Source organism: Bubalus kerabau, chromosome 6 (assembly GCF_029407905.1).
Source record: "Bubalus kerabau isolate K-KA32 ecotype Philippines breed swamp buffalo chromosome 6, PCC_UOA_SB_1v2, whole genome shotgun sequence".
Lineage (NCBI taxonomy): Eukaryota > Metazoa > Chordata > Mammalia > Artiodactyla > Bovidae > Bubalus > Bubalus kerabau.
This window is the reverse complement of record NC_073629.1, coordinates 16,105,491-16,113,579: the sequence shown is the minus strand read 5'-3', so window position 1 is coordinate 16,113,579 and position 8,089 is coordinate 16,105,491.

The following is an 8,089-nucleotide window of genomic DNA, read 5'->3' as shown; positions in this document are numbered from 1 at the left end:
AGCTTTCTGCTGAGGGGCTGGGCTGGGCTGCTGTGGCAGGAGGGGCTGCAGCAGGTCACTCACCAAGAACCTTGTGTGTGCACGGGGGCTGGCAATCCCCAAGCAGCCGGGAGAGAACACCTCACAGGAGGGCCCTTGCTGAAGGGGCTGAACAAGCTCCCCAAAGGCTCCGTGGCAAAGCTGTTGTCCTCAGAGAGGCGTATGGCAAGGTGGCGAATATGCCAACCATCCTCAGCCTAGCCCCAGGGAAGCCTGTCGGGCCTCATAGATGGAAGTAGTTGCGGAATGAAAACTGAAGAACTGACTCACCAAACATCACGTGGAGACGCCAGCGGCCTTTCTCAGGGACCTTCCCGATCCCCTGACGGAGGTGACTCTGGAGAGGAGAGGGAGATGCCTGCTGCCCCACACCCCACCAGCAGAAAAACCCTGCACCCAGCAGAACATCTGCCGCGCAGCGCGCACAGACACGATGATGAGCCCACGTGCAACGGCCTGTGGGGACCATCAGCAATATTTGAGGGGGACTTGGCAGGGGGCTGGAGGTCCAGTGTCAGCAGGTAGGAGCCCGACCCAGTTGTGCTGGAATTCATTACTGTCACTGTGAGCCCTCTGTAATAGAAATCATAATAATTACCATCATAATAGCTAATCCTGAGGTTTTTCCATATGCCAGACACACCAGCTTTTCTAAGTACTTTGCATACATTATCTCATTTAATCCTCTCCGTGATCCTGTGGGTGGGCCCTGTTATTATCATCCTCATTGAATTAAAAGAGGAAACTGAGGCACCAGGGTCACATCCTACTAAGTGACAGAGTTAGAATTTGAATCTCTATAATCAGCCTCCAAAGCCCAAGCTCTTAGCCTGGGTAAGGCCTGGGAACAGGATCTCACAACTTCCTTCCAATACCTCTCAGCCTCTTCTCACCGTCATCTCCCTACCTGCCTCCACTCACAAACAGCTGTTCCTCCCTTGGCCAAGATGAACTCCTACCCTCCCTCCTGAACCCCATCCCCACACATCCTTCCTGGAGCCTGCTTCTTCAGTTTCCACAATGTATTTCCAGGCCCTCTCCAATAGTTTTCTTCTTTTTATCTATAGCCGGGCCCAGATTTCTTCATCCAAAAAAGATCCTTCCCTCCATTCTGAAAACCTCTCAAGCTACCAAGCTCCTCTTGAGGACATCTGCTTGTGTGCTTGCCCAGCTTCCATTTTCCCTTCTGGGAACAGAAGCCCAGTTTTCCTGTGGGACCCCGCGCTTCATCCTCAGTCCACCTCCCAGGTCTGTTAGCCAGCCAGTGTCTTGAGCCTGTCCCAGCCTGCCGCAGCACATAGCCCCCAGCCACAGGGATTGGTCTGGGGATGGGAATGTGACCCAATGAAGACAATGCGAGTTCTCCTTGGGCTCTTACTGAAACATTAAAGATGTTCTCCTTCTTCGGGGATGACTACAGCGATGGGATGCTCGCCTGAAGCCTGCATTTGGCCTTCCTGACAAATAAACCTGGGCTCCCTTACTCTTGCATGATTCCTGCCTGGCTCCCTGCAGGCACTGTTCAAGTCAGCTCTCCACTCTCTCACATCAATTCCAGGGCTTCAGACCCTAATCCTCTGCTTCATCACCACATTTCTAGCTCAAAGCACTGTCTTCAGGCTCAGTCCCTAGTAAGAAACTTCTTCTCAATCCATTCTCCAGGCTTTTCCAAGCACTTTAAACTTAACCTCCTGAAACAGAACGTCCCCCAAAGCACACAACAGCAAATGACCCTTCTAGTCTCCCAGGCTTTAGACCCTGTTATCATCAGCAACTCGCTCTGTACCCATCCCGGTTCTGGCTTGCCAGTGGCAGACACTGACTGTACTTAAAGCAGAAAAAATGATTTATTGAAGGAATTCCAGTAGTTCACACAATGGACGGAAAGGCTGGGAACCTACCTTGGGAGATGGCAGGGATCAAAGTACATGGGGCAGCCCAACGTAGAGAACTACAGCCAGGATCAAAGGAAGGGTCTAAGAAAAAATGAATTCTAACTCCTCACATCTCTGGGTCCTTCCTTTATACATAACAAGAGGCCTGGGTTGAAGCACCTCATTGACCGAGCTCTAACAGAAAAGACTGGGAGAGCAAGGATTTTATCTGGAGGCTTTCATGGCCCTGCCTCCCACCTGGGCTCCACATGCTGAACTAATAACTCTGTCTTTCTGCCACCTCCAAACAGCCGCGATGTCGTGCAGAGCTAATTTCCAGAGTGGTCTTGCCTCTCTCTGTGCCCCCAGCGGGCTCACTAGTGGCCTCTCTCTAGAAACAGCAGGACAGTTTGGTGCAGTGGTTAAATCGGGACCGACCGGCCTGACTGCCTTGTTTCAGATTCCGGCTTCACCACTCACTAGCTGTGTGACCTGGGGAACTTAGGAACTTCTCTGCGCTTTCACTTCACTCATTTGTAAAATGAAGGGATGATAATACTCCTGATCTCTTATGATGATTGTGAGGTGTAAGGGTTTAATGTATGCAAAGTGCTTCCAATGAGCCTGGGATGGAAAACATGTTCATAAACGCGAGCTGATGTTATTCTTCCCAGGGCAACCTGCCCACTATCCACTCTCAGGTCTCCAAACCTCCCCTCTCTCTCTGCCTTCCCTCAGGCTAGGGTGGATTTCCCCAAGGAAATACAACCCCCTCCGCTTGTCTCTGAGGCCATACTGGGTTCGCCTGCTCCAGCCCAGTCTGGACTGTCCTCAGTCCAGTTAAAAGCAGTTTCCCTGTGAGCCACACCACCACAGGCCCTCCTCCAGGATGTCTGTCCAGAGTCCTCCCAACACGGGGACTCACACCCACGTGAGGAGCTCTTTCTTCAGTCACACAGCACTGGGTCAGAGGGCACCAGAAGCACACCCTGAGGTATTTACCACTTTCCGCCTATATTCCCGCGATGTGCCCACTCCGGCCCCTCCTCTCCGCGTGGTCCCAGCCGCCTTCCCTGTGCCCAGCCCCGAGCTCTGTCACCCTCCCATGCCGCGTGCCTTTCCCCCATCAATCCCTACACCTCTTTAAGACCCAGCTCAGGATCCCTAGGACTCAGCAGTGACTGACCCACAGTCAGCGGATGAAGAGGGTGAAGGAGGGGACAAGATGGAGCCGGGGGAACAATAAAGAACATGGAAGGGGACAGATTCTCTCCCCGTCTCCTTCCCCTTGCCCCTGCAGATCAGGGGAGAGAGGCCTGTACTGTCTCCCTGGGCATGGAATGCCCTTGCCCACCATCTCTACCTGGGGAACCCTCAAAAGGATTTTTTCCCCCATTCACCTCTGCCCCCCTGCACCTCAGAGCTCTTGGCTGCTGTGTCCCTTGGGCATTTATCAAGTACTGCCTGGCAGAACAAATATTTGTGTTCCTAAGACTCCTCCCCCCTTGCCTTTCCTGGATCCTGAAGGCTCCTGCTCTTCACCCCCATCTCTTCACAGCACATTTCTCCCCAGTCAGCCCAGGTAAAGAAAAACACACACCAGTCCTTACTGACAGTCTGGTCCCCACCAGGCCCCTCACAGCTGTTATTTCCTTTGATCCAAATGATAATTCCAGGGAAAAAAAGCAGTCCTGCCCCCATTTTACAGATGAAAACAATGGAGGCTCTGTGTCATCAAACATCTTTTCCAGGTTTTCACAGCTAGGACTCAGACCCAGCTCTCGAGGGCACTGCTCTCCTGCTCACAGGTTGCCTCATCCAGCTTTCCCTGCAGTACCTCACTGCTTAGTCACTCAGTCATGTCTGACTCTTTGCCACCCCATGGACTGTAGCCCGCCAGGCTCCTCTGTCCATGGGATTCTCCAGGCAAGAATACTGGAGTGGGTTGCCATTCCCTTCTCCAGGGGATCTTCCCGACTGAGAGATCAAACCCACATCTTCTGTCTCCTGCATTGGCAGGCGAGTTCTTTACCACTGAGCTACCTCGGAAGCCCCTGCAGTGCCCAACAGAGTACCTGATAAACAAACACCTGACCTCAAAAAATGTTTGGTGAAGTAAAAAGTGAGCCATTATCTGGACATCTACTGCCTGCAGGGACAGGCCAGGGCAGGCTGCAGCCCTGGAAGACTGATCCCTTCAGCCTGACCCGGGCCCCTCCCCTCTCACCTCCCTCTCCCCCGTCTCTCCCAAGGGCTCTGGGGAGGGAAGGAGCTGCCCTTCTCCACCCTCTTCCTTTCCCTTCTCCATACATACTCCCCTCCATTTGCCCACAGCAAATTCAGCACTTTGGGCCTAGGGCTTTTCCTTTATACCCAGGACAGTTGGACAGTGAGGTGTGGGGAAGGAATAAGGTGGTGTGAACCCAGCCCTACTGAGGCTACCCCTGCCCTCTGGATGCTGAATACCATCATCTTTTCGAGCCTCAGTTTCCTCAACTAGTCAGTGATGGCCTATGCCCACCTCAAAATGTGTAGGAGTCTATAAAGGTGGAATAGTACGTGATAAAATACACAGCTGAAAACACTGGAAGATCGTAAAATGTTACACAAACGTAAGGGGTTCCGAGCTGGCCGTCACACGGGCATTAAACTATAACCTCTCCAAGATATTTACCATAAAAATTTCCAGAGCCATGGGGGAAAGAACTGTGAAGTGTGCTTGCTCCTAAGACTTAACTTCTATGAGTGATTTTGTTTTTCATTTGTGCTTCTCCAAGTTTTCTGCATTGATCATGTATTTCTTCCATAATTAGAAAAAAAAAGTTACATAAAAATAATACGTCTGGGAAAGAGAAAAGTAATACCTCTGAAATAAAAGTGTCTAAACTCCTGCTTTTACACTATGCTATAGTGAAAGATTGGGGAGAAGGGAGGTATAGGCAGGCAGAGGAGTAGAAATGAGGTTTATCATCAGCTGCATTGGGGGTAAATGTCTTCCTGCCCACCCTCACCTGGCTTTTCTACCCCGGAAAACCCAGGCTGAGTAGCTGGGAGGGAAGAATTTCTTTCCAGTTAGGATCACAGGGCAAGGATTCCTGGCTCCCATCCCCCACTGCTGCCCTTAGACACCTCCACCTGGAAATTCCACTGACCCCTCAAATGCAACATGAGCACTGTTGAGTGCTCATCCCTGCTCCCAGGCTAACAAGACCCCTGTTTCTTCGGGGAACAGAGCAGATTCTATTTGGGGGAGGGGGCCCCAGGCTCAGCCCCAGCCCTTCAGAACAGTCGCTTCTCCTTCACAGATGCTGGTGTAGCCATGGACACAGCTCTGTCCCCTGAGAGTAAATTGTCTAGAAAGCTGCTCGATTTTCTTATCAGATAAAAAGAGCTCCTTAGGAAGAGAAACTCTCTTGCTCCCACCCCCTCATCCTGTGGCTCCTGTAGCTCGAATGTAGCTCTAATATAGTCATCCAGTAACCAGAGTCATGAGGACAGCCGAGCAGAGAGGCAGAGAGCACTGCGTCTTTGACGACACTGTTGAGTTGCTGACCCACATCAGAAGACTTTGGTGTGGGGGGAACATAAACCATCTTTTTATTATTATTTTTGGCCACGCCATGCAGCTTGTGAAATCTTAGTTTCCGGATCAGAGAACAAATCTGGGCCATGGCAGTGAAAGCGCCAAATTCTAATGACTGGACCTGCAGAGAGGTCCCAAAACCTCTTGTTTAAACCACTAGAAGTTGGGCATTCCGTTATGCAGCCGAAATCACTCCTAAAGATACAATGTCCAAAACATTCCTCTTCATTTGTCCCTCCCGGGTCTGGCCCTGGCCTCCATGTCCTGCATGTCAGCGGCACTTCCACCCACCAGCCATCCCAGACTCCTCCCTGTCTCCTGCCCGTGGCTCCTCCAACTCCGTCTAGTCTGCCCTCTGCTCTCCTCTCTGCCCCTCCTCGATCCCACCGGAACTCCCGCGGCTCGGGCCTAACCAGCACCCCGGCCTCTGAGCTTCCTCTTCTACCCACAGTCTGGTATCTGCAGTGATTTTCCTAAAACACAAATCTGATTATGTTTCCTACTTGAGCATCTATGGACTACAGAATAATGCTCACGATCCTGGGCATGGCATTTAAGGCCCTTGGCAGCACGGCCCCAAACCACTTTCTGCTTCCATCTCCTGCCACACTGCCCCAGACCCGTTCTGTAATTTTAGCTATACCTGAGTATTCACTGCACAACTCTCACCTCTCTACTTGTGCTTCTTGTTCCCTTATCCCTGAATGTGAATGCCTACTTATCTTTCAAAACCCATTTCAAATATCTCCTCTGGAATCAGCCAGGTTGGCAAAGACTCAAAGGCAGGCAGAGGAAAAAACATATATATCCCCTTCCTTGTGAAGCACTCCTGACCCCAAAGAAACATCCTCCTCTGTGATCCCACGGCCTGTTGTTCCACTTATACCTCGACTATAATCCTTACTTTATATTCTCAGTATATATCTGCAAGTAGATTAGATTCCTTTAGGACAAAGATATGTTTCAGAGCCCCCAGGACTTCCCAGTACAGAAGTTGATGTAAGTGACTAATTAATTTTTGGTGGAAGAGGCAGCATTTAAAAAAAACTTCCTGTTGCTTTCTAGGTAGAAATTATGGTCCTACCTTCCTTAACACTGCTCTTCCCATCTCCCTCCCACTCCCCATCCTGCCCAATCTCCTTTTCCCTGCAGGGGACTCCGGAGGGGAGAATTCCATCTTCTCCCACAGAGTTTGGCCCCCTTTTGAGTTGGATGTGGAGGAGAGATAGATCCATTAGGTTCTGGCCCTCAGTTAAGAGAACTAGACTAGTAGCCAAAAGAATCTGGTTTGGTTTGGCAATATCAGAAGTATTTCCCAAGAGTTCTATCCCTGGGTTGGGAAGGTCCCCTGGAGGAGGGCACAGCAACCCACTCCAATACTCTTCCTGGAGAATCCCATGGAGAGAGGAGCCTGGAAGGCTGCAGTCCACAGGGTTGTATAGAGTTGGACACAATTGAAGCGACATAGTACACACACATATCCATGAAATTCTCCAAAATCCAGATACTCTTATGCCCAGGTACCATCTGAAACTGTAAGCTCCAGTAGAGGAGGGCCCTCACCTACTGTCCTCCACTGAGGATTCAGCCCCAGTTCAGAGTCTGGTCCAGAGCAGATGTGCCAGAAGAACTTGTTGAATGAAAGTCAACCTCAGAGTTATTTGCAATTTCTAGGAAACAATCAACTCAATTGCTCAGTGGCTGAGGAGTACTTGAATGTGGGGATGTGTTTATCTCTACTCTGCCCCATTACAACTGCAATCTCTGAACCATTCAAAGAAACACTATGCTGTGGTTAAAAATACTGTTTACAAAGAGGTTATACATGAAAATATCTCTGTCATAAAGTTAAAGGGCAGAAAAAGAATTACACAATAGAAGTGAATCATATTTAACACAATTCCTAAAGACAAAGAAACAAAACCTCACAGACTAAAGGCTGGCAGGGAAGGGTTGAAGATATTCACAGTAGCTGGTAGCTTCCCTTATTCTCCTGTTCTCTTTTTCAACTTTTGAAAAACACACACACATATCACTAATAAAATGGGAAACATACACTTTGTTTTTTTTTAAAGATGTGGGGAGTGGGGCAGAGGCTGCTCCAAGCTCAGGATCACCTTCCCTGCACCCTCCCCATCACCCCACTGCCCAGTGATGCTCTTAGAGGTTGGGCCAGGTTAGCTGTGCCCCAGGGCCTTGTGGTTTGGTCCTTCCCTATCCCAAACCACAGGGTGCTCAGCAAGGGAGTAGCAATCAAGTAGCTCTGCCTGTTCCACACTGGAAATGGTACCTCCAGGCCAACAGTGCCCCCACAGGTGGACAGCACCTCCCTCCAGAGGCCAGGCCTCCCCCAGGGCACTCAGAGAGTTAATCTTGTCTCTGAGGAATTCCCAGAAAGGACTCATAAGGGGAATTTCCCAGACAGGCAGGCAGACAGACAGACACCTCAGACAGCTCCCGCCACTGAGCCCAGATGTTCGCCTGAGGGTGGCGGTGCTGAGAGCCAACACAGAAGCACGACTTTGTGGTGAGAGGCAACCCAAAGCAAGAACCAAGACTAGACCCGCCTGGGCAGGCTGGGGGCTGCGACGAG